This window comes from Sorghum bicolor, chromosome 2, assembly GCF_000003195.3.
Source record: "Sorghum bicolor cultivar BTx623 chromosome 2, Sorghum_bicolor_NCBIv3, whole genome shotgun sequence".
Lineage (NCBI taxonomy): Eukaryota > Viridiplantae > Streptophyta > Magnoliopsida > Poales > Poaceae > Sorghum > Sorghum bicolor.
In genome coordinates this window covers 16743240-16757879 of record NC_012871.2, presented here as the reverse complement: position 1 = coordinate 16757879, position 14640 = coordinate 16743240, and positions in this window count along the sequence as shown.

Genomic DNA, 14640 nt, shown 5'->3' with positions numbered 1-14640 from the left:
ATAACAATTATTCAATTCCAAAATAAATCTCGATGGTAGATGAAGTTGCATCATCCCACGTTCAATGCAACAACTCTTGCATTATTGCCCACGAGAAAATCAACTTCTCCCTTGTCAACGCTTCTACATCTTATCATTCCCTGCATCATATTGCAAACATGAGCAACCGATCCGGTATCAAATACCCAAGAATTAATATAAGAGTTAGCGAGGAAAATATTTGTAACATAAACAACGTGTATGAGCAGCGGAAGTACCTTTACCACCACCATCCTTCTTCAAGGACACCAAGTACAACTTGTAGTTTCTCTTCCAGTGACCTTTCCCCTTACAGTGAAAGCACTGAGCATCAGCATCTGGGCCAGCCTTAGGTGCAGGTGGGTTTGGCTTATGGATCTCATCCTTAGCCTTGCCCTTTTTCTTCTTCCAAGCGTTGCCCTTCTTTCTCTTAAAGTTAGGCTTGTTTTGGACAGCCAATACTTGGCTAGTGCCTGCACTCTTCTTGATGTCAGCCTCTGCTGTTTTTAGCATGCCACACAACTCATTCAAGCACTTCTCCGCCCCATGCATATGGTAGTTCGAGATGAAGTTTCCATAACTGGGTGGAAGAGACGAGAGAATGAAATTAATAGCCAACTCTTGGCCAATTGGGAAGCCTAGCTTCTCCAACCTCTGAGTGTAACCAACCATCTTGATTACATGTGGGCCAACTGTTGCGCCCTCTACTAGCATGCAATCAACAAAAGCTTTTGAGACTTGAAATCTTTCAGTTCTAGCCTCAGCCTAGAACATATCATTAAGTGTTATGCTAATATCATACGCTGCATGATTATTCTCGAACTACATCTGCAGCTCAGGTTCCATACAAGCAAGCATGAGGTAACTCACTTCAAGAACAGCATCACATGCTTTCTTGTAAGCGTTCTTCTCTCCAGTAGATGCATTATCCTTAGGTGCTTCTGGTAATGGGGTGTCTAGAATCTCTTCCTTTTTCTCAGCCCTGAGAACAATTCTTAGGTTGCGGATCCAATCCGCATAGTTTGTTCCATTCAACTTATCTTTCTCAAGAATTGAGCGCAAAGTAAATGTTTGATTGGTGGGCGCCATTAGTCTACAACAAAAGTAATGCAAAATACTAAGACAACATACAAAAGACAGAGTGTTGGTGCAAAAGCTGATCTGCAAACACAAAGGGCTAATACCCGATTCAAATGTTAAGGCGTGCTAGCCGATTTGACCTTACAATCGACAAAGGTGGTAACTTGAACACTTTGGTCCCGACAACAGCGATGCGCCCGGATGTCACAGCCAAGAGGTGATCACGCGGAACTCGAGAACACACCGAGTTTGACTCGACGTATTCCTAAGAACTTGTAGTAAAAAGAAAATATGACGCAGTCGTTGAAAAAGTAGATGCTGGAATATGAGTAAAAACTTGTGTTTGATTGATTGATAGATTTTTTTTATTACATCGCCCTAGGGTCTATATTTATACCCTATCCAAAGGAATTACAACTGGACACAACTAGGACTTGAATTCCAAATTAAATGAAAAACGAACTCTAATAACTAAGGAAAACACTAAACTATCCCCCGTAACCGATCGGGATACTGCCAAAGGTCAATCGGTAACCTCCACACTTTTCCTCAGACTCATCGGCAGACTGCCTATTGCATCCATCGGCAAACAACGGCACTGGTCATCGGCATGAACACATCACCACCCCTAGACTTAGTCATATTCAGTTGTTTCCCCATCGGCACCATTCCTCCATCGACAACTCCCCTGTAGACTAGCCACCATCGCCCAATCTGCCAATCTACGCTTCATTAACTCCAGGTGTGTATCCAAAGATACGTGTCCAAAAATGGTGTCAACACATGCCCCCTAATTTTGGAGTATAAAATCATTAATGCTCCGAAATTCTCCTCAGCAATGACACTTTTCCGCAATTACTTCCCTTGATTGGCAATTAATTACCAAATCTAAACAACCTCAGCCCGATTTTTCTTGTAGATTCCTCGAATTCCTCAACTTTCCAAACCGAATCTCCCCGGAATGTGCTCATCGGCAATATTACTGTTAGAGAGAACTGCCAATGGACCGACCAAGCGATCTTGCACAGTAAGATATCTTCACCGCTCGCTGTCAAATCTCCTGCACAATCCCTTGATTGTGGTGCAAACAGTTACCATTTCCACCTGAACACCCTCGGATTTCACGAATGCGGCAAAGAGATAAGTCAGCTTTGCCCCTGCCCGTTTCGTCCTATAAATACTTCCTTCTCCGGTACTCCTTCTCCATCTCATCATTCTACAGCCCAAAATCCACTTCTCTAGCGGCGGCATTGCCTGAGAACTCCAAGAACTTCAGCAAGAGCCTCCTCCAACAACCCCCGAGGTCTTCGATTTCTCCTTTCCTCAGGAAGAAATGGCCATCAACTTCGTTGTCCCCGAGGTCAGTTCACCATCCCTCTTCTTTTATACCTTTGATGTACTCTTGTTCATCCGCAATTCTTTTACTGAGTACCTTTTTCCTCTTTCTTCTTGTTTCTTTTCTGTTCCTCCAATCTCCAAACCCATTAGGAGCTGGCCGATAAGATCGTGATTCCTACCGATCAACCTCACTTCCAATGCCTTGGTCCATTAGGAAACCCAGATCCCACCGATCTGATAAATGCAGAGACAAATAAGATCCCTTTTAGAGCTGAGAACTTTTTCTTTGGACCTATGGAAAGATACTTTTCGCTCCTGGCCCAGTTCTACCAAGGGTTGGAAAGATTGGTTCCTTAGAATCGCCAACTCAAATGAAGTTCAATGGGGTGAGTGAAAATTAGACCAATGCATCAGATTATCTATTGCTGATATGGAGAGGAATGAATCCTTGTTGATAGCTACTTCATACTTCTGGTCTGACACCCTCAATGCTTTTGTATTCGGCCATGGTCCTGCATCCCCCACTTTAGCCGATGTGCCGATGCTTACTGGTCTGGACATATCATCAGCCGATGATAACCATCTTTATGACCGCAAACCTGAGCGCAAAGTAGAAACCCGCAACATAGGTGGTTGGTCGAGATACATCCAGAAGTATAGAAAAACAGGGCCAGTCGGACAGAGAGAACATGCTATCTTTCTGAATATGTGGCTGATAAGTTTGTCTTCTGTGGCCAATCGGTAGGACCAACCTCTGTGTATCTATCGGCAGCAGAAAGACTGGCTGATGGCGGCCGATTTCCTCTTGGCCGATATTTGCTTGGCTCTGCCTATCACCTTCTCCACCAAGTAGCTCAGAAACTCCTGATAGGCCAAGCCATCGGCAACTTAGGGGGGCTTGGTGGTTCATCAATATGTGGCTTAATGTCCACATACATAAGCGCCTTGGCTTCGACCTTTTTGCTCAGCGCTTTCCAAGAGACATAGCCGAGGATCATGAACTGGATGAGGAAGAATCTGCAACTCGCCCCCCTTGAACTATGGCGAGGCCGCCACAGTCTTACCTGGCACCGGTGGTAATGAACACCGGGTCAGCCGATTCTTCAAGACTCTCTATGATGGTCTGTCCAAAGATCAACGGGCATGGATGCCCTATGAGGATACAAAAACCAGATTCCTACTCACTTTCCATTCCTTTGATAATGCTCTTAATAAGGATCATGATCATATGATGGCGATTATCACCCCGAGAGCTATACCAGTGAATTTCTTCAGCAGTGGGAAGACCTCCAACATTACTTATGAGTTCTATAACGCATCGGCCTTGGCCCGTCAACTGGCCTTTGGACAGCTGCCAATCGCGCTCTGCTATGCCGATGTGGTAAAGCCAAGGGAGACTATAACCAGCGGTCTTGAGTGGATCAGAGTAGCTCAGCTTCCACCAAATGCCGATACGTCAGACATCGATCTATCGGCTTGGATCCCAGCTCTTTTCATCACTCAGGTATACAAACAATGGTGGGAAGAATAGAAAGAGCACCTGTTCTATAGATCGGCCCTCACATACCGCGGCATGATCGACCCCAAGTACAAAGTTCCCGAGAACACTGTAAGTCCTTAACCGATGCTTCAATCTTTCATTACTTTTACTCTTATCGGTAAATTACTTCCCTTTTTTTAATAGGTCGAAGATACACCACCGACAGTCAGTAGGAGCGACAAGCCGATCGAGCTCCTTCCATCAGGCCCGATCTCCCTCACTGGCAACAACGCACCAACCCTAGCAGCTCTAATGCACCGGAACATGCGTTTTAAGAAGATCGCCACCAAACGAGCAAAAACATCCCCATCGGTGGCTGCCACTGCTCTGGCACAAGCATTTAAGGTAAATCCCTGACTTCTCCAATTCTCACTAATTCTATTCTACACTCACACAGTCTTTTCAGGAAACATCGACTACTATAGGAACTTCATCGGGAACTTTTATTGTTTCATCCAAAATTTCATCAACATTTCGTTATATTTGTGCTTATGAAACTTTTGTCATTGTATCAGCAAACCGACAAATCGGCAAGGACCAAGACAAGTGCCGATACCCCCCAGTCTAGCCAAGCTAAGAGAAAAGGCCCCAAGAGCACCAAGTCACAGGCAAAACGTCAGAAAACAGCGCCACCTTCTTCTCCTCTCCCAGTGTCGCCGATTCATGTAGAATCGTCCCCTTCTTCACCAGAAATCCAGACTCAGCAAGCACCATCTTCACCTCAACCGCAAGAAGAACCTCAGCCAGAAGAGGCATTAGCCGATGTACATGAGCAGACCGCCGATCCAGTGGGTTCAATCATAGCATCAGTAGTCTCCTCAATTCAGACAAGCACTGCACCCCCTCAAGGTAAAGCATTGCCTATGAAACTGTTGCCGATGGATTTATTCTCTCCCATTTATAATCGTTATTATATTTTTTCAGCTGACATCATTCCATCGGCAATTCCAGCCGATCAACCCGTTGTGCCATCGGCTTCAGCTAGCCAGAGGTAAGAAATTGCCCTGAAACAAGTAAGTCACCTGATTTCTATTTTTCATCACCAGTACTTCATCATCAAATAACTTATTTCATTTTCTTTTCTAGGAACAAGACTCTCCAGATAGCTTGTTCTCTTTTGCTATTGAGATCTCTGAGGATGAAGGCGAGGAAGCAAGCTCTTCTCAAGCAGTAGGGATTTCATCAGCAGAAATTAGAACTAAACTGGAGGATCTGCTGGCCCTGCTTCATCAGGATATAGCCCAACTGGCTGATGATTCCGATCCAGCTAAGGCTCTATTTAAAGCTCTCAGAGGCCAAATCTCTGCCGATGCCGAAGAGACTCTTTTTCAGGCTGCGCACTTAGAGAGCCGCCAACTTCAGTATCAAACTTGCCGATAGAGCCACTCATGCCCAACTCTCAGAGGAAGTAATGAAAGTGAAGCATCTCGCCGATGAGAAGCATAAGAGCATCGGCATTCTAAAATCCTCTGGAGACACACTGAAACAAAAGATCTCTGATCTATCGGCAAAAAGAGAAGCCCTATTGGCAGAGCTTAAACAAGTAGAAGAGGCTCTATCCCAAGCTCAACAAGAAGAAAGTCAGTTGCCTGAAATGATCAAGACTCTCAAACAAGAGCAAAACGTCCAAGCTCGCAAGGCATTGCAGATGAAGAAAAAGCTGAAACCGGTGGAAGGCTTTGCCGATGAAGATATCGAGGAAATAGAAGAAGCTAATCAAATCCGTCTACGCACGTATAAACTCTTCATCGGCGGCGTGCTTCGTTCTCTCTCTAAAAACTTCTGAACATTTTGGTCTAGCCGATAGGATTGTTATCAGCACCCCTTTGAAACATGATCTTTAGTCCCAAATACAATTCAATCCAGCCGATAGGAGTGTTATCGGCACTTAAACTTTTATGCATCGACCCAAATACTTGGGTAATATTTCTTTAAATATTTTCCATTTAACGCTCAGGGAAATTCAACTCCTTCGAGAGTCTCCAAAATGTAGGCTTTACCAGGAGTAGACCGGCTTATCCGATAAGGACCTTCCCAATTGGGAGACCACTTGCCAAACTTTGAACTTTTAATCTCAATCGGTAATATCAGTTTCCATACCAAATCTCCATCGGCAAATTCCTTAGCCTTTACTTTTTTATCATACCATCTGGCAACTCTCTTTTTATTTTCTTCTATACTTATCTAAGCCTTCAGCCGATGCCCTGCTAAATCATCTAACTCGTCTTTTATTAAAGTAGCATAGTCATCGGCAGCTAGCTAATTTTGAAAAGATAGTCGCCTAGACCCAGTATTAATTTCCCATGGTAATATTGCATCGTGCCCGTATACCAATTGATAAGGTGAAACTTTGGTCGACCCATGACAAGGCATCTGATATGACCACAAAGCTTCATTCAACAACGTATGCCACCTCCTAGGATTTTCTTTAATCTTCCGTTTGATGAGTTTAATAATTCCTTTGTTAGATGCCTCGGCCTGCCCATTGGCTTGAGCATAATAAGGAGAAGAATTCAATACTTTAATTTCCATACCGATTGCAAATTCATCAAACTCCCCTGATGTAAACATAGTACCCTGATCGGTAGTAATCATTTGAGGAATACCAAATCGGTAAATAATATGCTCTTTCACAAAATCAATCGTATTGGCCGATGTTACTTTATTCAAAGGAATAGCTTCAACCCACTTGGTGAAATAATCAGTAGCAACTAAGATGAATTTATGCCCTTTGCTAGATGGTGGATAAATCTAGCCGATCAAATCAATAGCCCATCCCCGGAACGGCCAAGGTTTAATAATGGGATTCATGGCCGATGCGGGTGCCCTTTGAATATTGCCAAATTTCTGACATCCTTGACACCCTTTGAAATGCTTAAAACAATCCTCAAGTATGGTCGGCCAATAATACCCATTTCTCCTAATCATCCATTTCATCTTAAAAGCTGACTGATGTGCTCCACACACTCCTTCATGGATTTCTCCCATCAAACTTTTAGCTTCATCATCACCTAAGCACTTGAGAAGAACTCCATCGATTGTTCGATAATACAGCTCATCCTCAAGGAACACATACTTAGTAGCTTCAAACTGAATACGCCTCTCAACCTTCTTAGATGGATCCCTCAAATAATCAATGATCTCTTTTCTCCAATCATCGGCACTGATTGCTGATAACATGTTTAATATGGGTTGATACCCCGAGGCATGCTAAGCCAACCGATTATCCTCCTCATTATGAAACCGAGGAACATGCTCTAATCGAAATCTTTGAATTCCCTTAACAGTTGTATACTCTTTTCGTAATAAGTTATCAGGACTTCGCTTCGGCATTCATAACTGCCAGCCAATTGATTTATAACCAACATAGAATCCCCGAAGATTTCAACAGCATCAGCATGAACTTCTTTTAACAATTCCAACCCCTTGATCAAAGCTTGATACTCGGCTTAATTATTCGTTGACGTAGCAACAATCGGGAAAGAGAACTCATATTTCCTTCCCTAAGGGGAAATTAACACTATGCCGATTCCTGCCCTCCGGTCACACGTGGATCCATCAAAGAAGAGTGTCCAAGGCACAATTTCCAAAGTCTCCACTACACCGCAATGTTGAGTCACAAAATCGGCCATAATCTGCCCTTTGACCGCCTTAGCCGATTTGTAACGTAGATCAAATTCTGACGGTGCCAAAATCCACTTACCGATCCTACCGCTCATAATCGGCATAGATAGCATATATCGGACAACATCATCTTTGCATATAACAGTGCATTCGGCCGATAGCAAATAGTGCCTCAACTTAGTGCAAGAAAAATATAGGCATAAACATAATGTTTCAATGGCCGAATACCTGGTCTCAGCATCAATCAATCTTCTACTTAAATAGTAAATCACACGCTCCTTCCCTTCAAATTCTTGAATCAAAGCCGAACCGATGACCATCCCATCAGTAGATAAATCCTTTTGAGGTGGAATCAAGACTGGAGGATTTGTCAAATAACTCTTGATGTCGTCTAAAGCCAACTGTTGCTCCTCTCCCCATATAAATTCTTGATCGGCCTTTAATTTAAGTAAAGGACTAAAAGCACGAATTTTACCACACAAATTGGAGATAAATCGCCTGATAAAATTTACCTTGCCGATCAAAGATTGGAGTTCAGTTTTGTTGGTAGGAGCAACTATTTTATTGATGGCATCAATAGATCTCCTACTAATCTCAATTCCTCTTTGATGCACCATGAAACCAAGAAACTGCCCTGCCGATACACCAAATGCACACTTGTTAGGGTTCATCTTCAAACCATGTTTTCTTGTGCATTCCAACACTTTTCGCAGATCGGCAAGATGCTTTGTGAAATCCCCAGACTTAACCACCACATCATCAATTTAAATTTCTACCAACTTGTCGATGAACTCATGAAAGATAAAATTCATAGCCCTCTGATAGGTAGCACCAGCATTTTTTAGGCCAAAGGTCATGACTATCCATTCAAACAGCCCAACATGACCAGGACATCTAAATGCAGTCTTTGGAATATCTTCTTCCGCCATGAATATTTGATTATATCCTGCATTGCCATCCATGAAGCTTATAATCCGATGTCCAGCCGCAGCATCGACTAGCAGATCGGCAACCGGCATCGGATAGCCATCCATCGGCGTAGCTTTGTTAAGATTTATGAAATCAATGCATACTCGAAGCTTCCCATTTTTCTTGTAAACTGGGACGACATTGGAAATCCACTCGGCATACCGACACTGCCGAATAAATTTGGCTTCGATAAGTTTGGTTATTTTGGCCTTAATATCGGGAAGAATATTAGGATTACATCGGTGGGCTGGCTGCTGATGTGGTCGAAATCCAGATTTGATAGGTAACCGATGTTCAACGATCGATCGATCTAAACCAGGCATCTCGGTATAATCCCAAGCAAAGCAATCTTTATATTCCTTCAACAAATCGGTTAACTGTTGCTTACACTCAGAATCTAACTTAGCACTAATAAAAGTAGGTCTAGGCTTATCACCATTACCTATATCTACTTCTATTAAATCATCGGCTGATGAACCCCTGGCCTAATTTTCCATCACCGGCAAACCTATCCATTAAAACTCTTCGTGAGAACCGACTGCTTGGATCGGTGGGATTTCGTAATTGGCAACCTTGAGGAAATCCTTCTCCCAAATTTCTCCTGAGATGCACCTGGTCCTCTCATAAGTATCTGCCTCTGCCGATGCAATAACATATGAAGAATCTCCGGGGACAATTTCAATCTTGTCACCTACCCACTGAACCAAACATTGGTGCATAGTAGATGGAATGCAACAATTGGTATCGATCCAATCTCTCCCTAGTAGCAGATTATAAGCACCCTTTCCACTGATCACGAAGAAAGTTGTCGACAAGGTCTTGCTGCCGATGGTCAACTCGACGCAGACTACCCCCTTAACTGGAGATACATTCCCTTCAAAGTCCTTCAGCATCATATCGGTCTTGGTTAAATCTTGATCTCCTTTCCCAAGCTTCCGATAGACTGCATACGACATAATATTGATAACAGCCCCACCATCGACTAATATCTTGGTTATTGGCTGTCCATCGACCCTTCCATAAACGAATAGAGCCTTAAGATGCTGCCTTTCATTGTCGGCAGGCTTTTCAAAGATAGCCGTCATCGGATCCAGAGCCAACTGAGGTATTTGGTCGGAAAAATCCAATTCCTCATCATCACTGGATGGTGCAAGGAACTCCATCGGTAATACAAATACCATGTTGACATCTGCCGATGGCCCTTTTCCCTCGGGACCCAGTTGCTGCTGATCTCCAGAATTACCAGAATTCTCTCCTCTGCTCAAATCTTCTCGTCTTTCGCGCTCCAACCTTCTTTTCTGCGTTCACCATTGCGGCTGTCTCACCGATGGATGACGATTTTCCCTTGACTCCACTCGGTAAGTATTAGCATCCCTGCAGAATACAAACTCATTGGGAACTCTGCGTCTGCCATCTCCTCAAGTTTCTCTTGGTTCCTTGGAAAGTACCTGACATAGTCACCAAGTCTATCATGCACACTGAGTCTGCCCCCAGCCGATCATGAACTGAAGCTCTCCCCCTAATCGGCCCATTAAATCGCCGATCATCAATCTGATACTGTCGATTAGGTCTATCATACCGATCATAACCATTGCATTCAGGGCAATCTCTAACAGTGGGCAATTTAATGTTTTGTTCCCTACAATGGATAAAGAATGGGCAGTTCCAGTGATCTTTATACCGATTCCACTCTTGTCGGCGCCTTTCTTCCTCCCGACGATAATCTTCTTGTTGGCGCCGATACTGATCTTCATGTTGCTGCCAAGTTTCCCGATGCCTTCTATGAGTTATCACAATGCCAGATCGGGGAGGTCTTCCTGAACTAGTTCCTTCCTGGATCAAACCTTTTCCTTTGGCATTGGCAGCAGTAATCTGATGCTGAGGATCCACCAATGCATTTTTCTCAGCTGTTTCTGACGTCAAGACTTTAGTTTTTCCCTTAGCATCCAACATATTTGTTGGGAAAGGATGTTGATCGATCTTCATCGGCTTTTGAGCTTTAGAATTATCAAACTTGATTCTTCTAGATTCTATAGCCGATTGCAGCTGTTGCCTGAAGACCTTGCATTCATCTGTGACGTGGGATGTTGTATTGTGCCACTTGCAATATTTCATCTTCTTTAATTCCTCAGCCAATGGAATCACATGATTGGGTGACAACTTGATTTGACCTTCCTAGAGTAGAAAATTAAATATCCTATCGGCTTTGGTGATATCAAATGCAAATTTCTCTAGCTCTTTATGCCCAAAAGGGCAAGACATCGGCTTCTTGTTCTTTACCCACTCTGCCAAGCCGATGACTGGCTCTTCATCAGAATCTGAGCTTGTTGCCTCATCGACAAATGACACCTTTTTATTCCATGCCCTCTTGGGTTCAAAAGGTTTGATATCTTGGTCAGAAATTCTCTGCACCAAGTGACTGAGACTCTCAAACTCTTGAGAAGCATATTTGTCTCTGATATGCGGCAGCAATCCCTGGAAAGCCAAATCGGCTAGCTGCCGATCATCCAAAATCAGACTATAGCATTTATTCTTGACTTCCCGCAATCTTTGCACAAAGCTTTCAACCGATTCATCATTGCGTTGCTTCAACCTGACTAAATCGGTAATCTTCTTCTCATGGACCACAGAAAAGAAGTATTTATGGAATTGTTTTTCTAGATCGGCCCAAGTGATCACTGAGTTGGGAGGTAACGATATAAACCAAGTGAAGGCCGATCCAGACAAAGACGATGAGAACAAGCGAACTCTTAACTCATCTCTGTTAGCAGCTTCCCCACACTGGATGATGAACCTGTTAACGTGCTCCATAGTCGATGTATCATCCTGTCCAGAAAACTTAGTGAAATCTGGTACCTTGTATCGATTTGGAAGTGGAATTAAGTCGTATGCAGGGGGATACGGTGTCCGATAAGAGTAAGTGTTGACTTTGGGTTTTATCCCAAATTGGTCTCTCATTACTTCAGCTATCTTATCGGCCCAATATGCATCGGCATCTTGCCGATGAGGTGGTTGTGGATCTGGCACCTGCTGATATGCTTCCACGTGTCTCTGAGGTGCACGATCTGCATGGAACATTGGATTAATCATCTGACCACCAATCTGCTGACCAAGATTCATCGGCTGGTTGATCAACCCTTGATTCTGAAACCCAGGTTGGGTTTGGCCCTGTTGAAACCCTACAGCCTGATAATTCTGCTGAGGCATCTGCGGAAAGACTAACTGTACTATCCATCCACTGTTATCATTCATCGGCATAGGCCCTTGAAAGGATCTAATTGGCCTAGAGGGGGGGTGAATAGGCGTATTTTAAAACCTAAAACTCAAAAACTCAAGTTGCGGAAGTCAAATGCCTGTCGGTACCACCGACAGTTTGGGCCGGTACTACTGGTGTCACACAGCCAGTACTACCGACGCAAACTGCTGGTACTACCGACTCCCTAAGACAGCTACGAAATCAGAGTGTAAAGGGCTTAGATTTCAGATCTTAGTTTTACCCCACTTTCCTAGGTGTAGGAGAGGATGTTGTTGAAGTCTCCTTTGCTTAGTCCTTCTCCACACCGTAGATCGACCTTCGTTTACCTGTTTAAAAGTGGAGAAGAGATAGGAACACAAAGAACACAAACAAGGGTAGTCGAAGCTACCTCCACAGCAAGACAAGGTATTTTTCCCGAGGTTCGGCAATCTCCACTAAGGAGTTCCTACGTCCCCGTTGTTGAGGTGACCACGAAGGTCTGACCACTTAGGTCTCCTCCTCAAGCAACCACAAAGGTTGGCTTGATGTTTCCACTAAGAATCAAGGGGTAATACAAACACTTCGGGGTGCCCTCACAAATGAGTCAACACGGGCAACCACGAAGAACGCCTAGCCGGCTAGGGTTCAAAGAACCCAAGAGTAACAAACACAAACCAAACCGGCAAGACGAGGAACGGAGTGCTCAAGTCACAGATCGAAGCTCCCAACTCTCTAATCTCACTTCTCTAGCTCGAATCTCTCAAGAAATGAAGTCTAGGAGCAAGAGGGAGAGAGAGTGGGTGAGACAAAGCTTGGAGACTGTTTTCTTAGAAGTGGAGTAGCTGGAATGAGCAAGCCAACGGTTAGAAAAGAGGAGAGAGCTATTTATACTAAAGACCAGAACACTGGCCGGTACTACCGGTGCAACCACCGGTACCACCGGCGTTCCCAGATCTAAACGTGAGAAGGCTGAGGAGGATGCGAGAAAAAGGCCTACCGGTACCACCGGCCTTGGGCCGGTCCAAGTGTGTCTCTCAAGCACCAAACCTAAGTTGACCTGAGCACCTTTATCCTCATCTTACCGACTCAATTTGCATCGCTCTTGATAGTGCGGCGTTTCCTATAACTCAAACAAGAAATAAAACTAAGAAGCTTCTTGGGTTGAAACACCGCTCAAATGAAGAAATTTTGGGGGTGCTGTGATGCACCAAATGTGTATGTTTGATTCCATCAATGAACTAACACCTGTAGATTACACTTGATAGACATGTTAGTTCCTAATTTGATTGTCATAAATTATCAAACCCCACACCGGGGGCGAATGCACTTATAAACTCCCCCTTTTTGGTAATTGATGACAACCAACTTAGGCTTAAAAAAGATTGAAAGAAGTAGAGCTTTTGAATTCCAAAAATTAGGTTGGGCTCCCCCTTAATGTATGCATTGGATTTGGAATTTCAAATCTTGATTAATATCAAGATGGCATACATTAAGATCAAGCTCCCCCTAAATTTTGCAATCCGTGGGGTGCCTAAAGGAGTGTGTGTGTGTGTGACAAGAAATAAACCGTGATGCGTATGACAGGATATATCACAAAGAGTGAAAGAAGAAATTAAATGATTATGCAAGGGCTCAAGAGCTCATAATAACCATTCAAAAACAACACTGCATCAACAAGGATCCAAATAAGCTAACACAAGCAATATATAATAAAGAAATAAAGTGTTTAGCTTACAATCAACCATCACACAACGTAGTTCTTGTTCACCACACATAGTTCATCACTAAGAGAGTTTAAGACGGGCACCAACAACTAACTTATTACATCAAAGATAAGCCTAACACTCCCCCTTTGCCAGCAAGTGCCAAAAAAGGGTAGGCTGCGAGTAAGAGCTAGAAGGACTACTCGTCATCATCATCAAGGTCGTCGTCGTCGTCGTCGCTGTAGTCGATAAAGGTACGCAGCGGCCCCTTACCATGAGGATCAGCGGAGGTGGACTACTCGTGAGGGGGTGCAGCAGAGGCAGAGGCCCTAGTGACATCATCCGCAGCTCCAAAGATATCCTGATAGGCAAAGCCGGCCTCGGTGTCCTCCATGGAGAAGCCAGCAGGTATCCCACCACCGTAGAATGGATCAAAGGCTGAGGGTGGTGGAGGATCCTGCTGCTCCTCATCCTCATCAGCAGAAGTCCGATGCATGTTATCATATTCAGCATAGGGGTCCTGAAACTCACGAAGAGGAGAGGACGGAGGAAGAGCTGCCTTCTCCTCAAGACGACGGAGGCGCTGATCGGTCTTCTTCTGGCAATAGCAAAAGTAGGAGAAGAACCGCTGCAGCGCATGACGAGTAGGACTGCGGCGACCACGAGGGACAGCTTCCCCTTGAGCACCATCAGCACCAGCAGGAGTAGCAGCGCCAGCAGGAGTGGCAGCACCAGGAGTAGCAGCCCCAGGAGTAGCAGCCCCAGGAGTAGCAGCACCAGCAGGACTGAGAGGAGGAGCATGAGGGGCACCCAAGTGCTCGGCACGAACCGGAGCATGAACGCATGGGTGCGAGAACTGCATGCCAGCAACTTGCTCAATAATATGCATCAGATAAGGAGCATAGGGCAAGTATTTGTGAGGGTCCACGGACGCATCAACAATCTTGTTCCACATGAAATCCGAGACACCAAAGTGGCCACCATTAGCACCAAAGCGAGCCAATATCTTAGGAGCATCTTGACGGAGGTGAATGGAATCTCCAAACTTGGGGTCAATGGTGTAGCGGATCAGGTTGTTCAGCACATAGAAGTAAGGCTTCAGTTGAGTGGTCTTGAAATCCGGATGAGCTCCT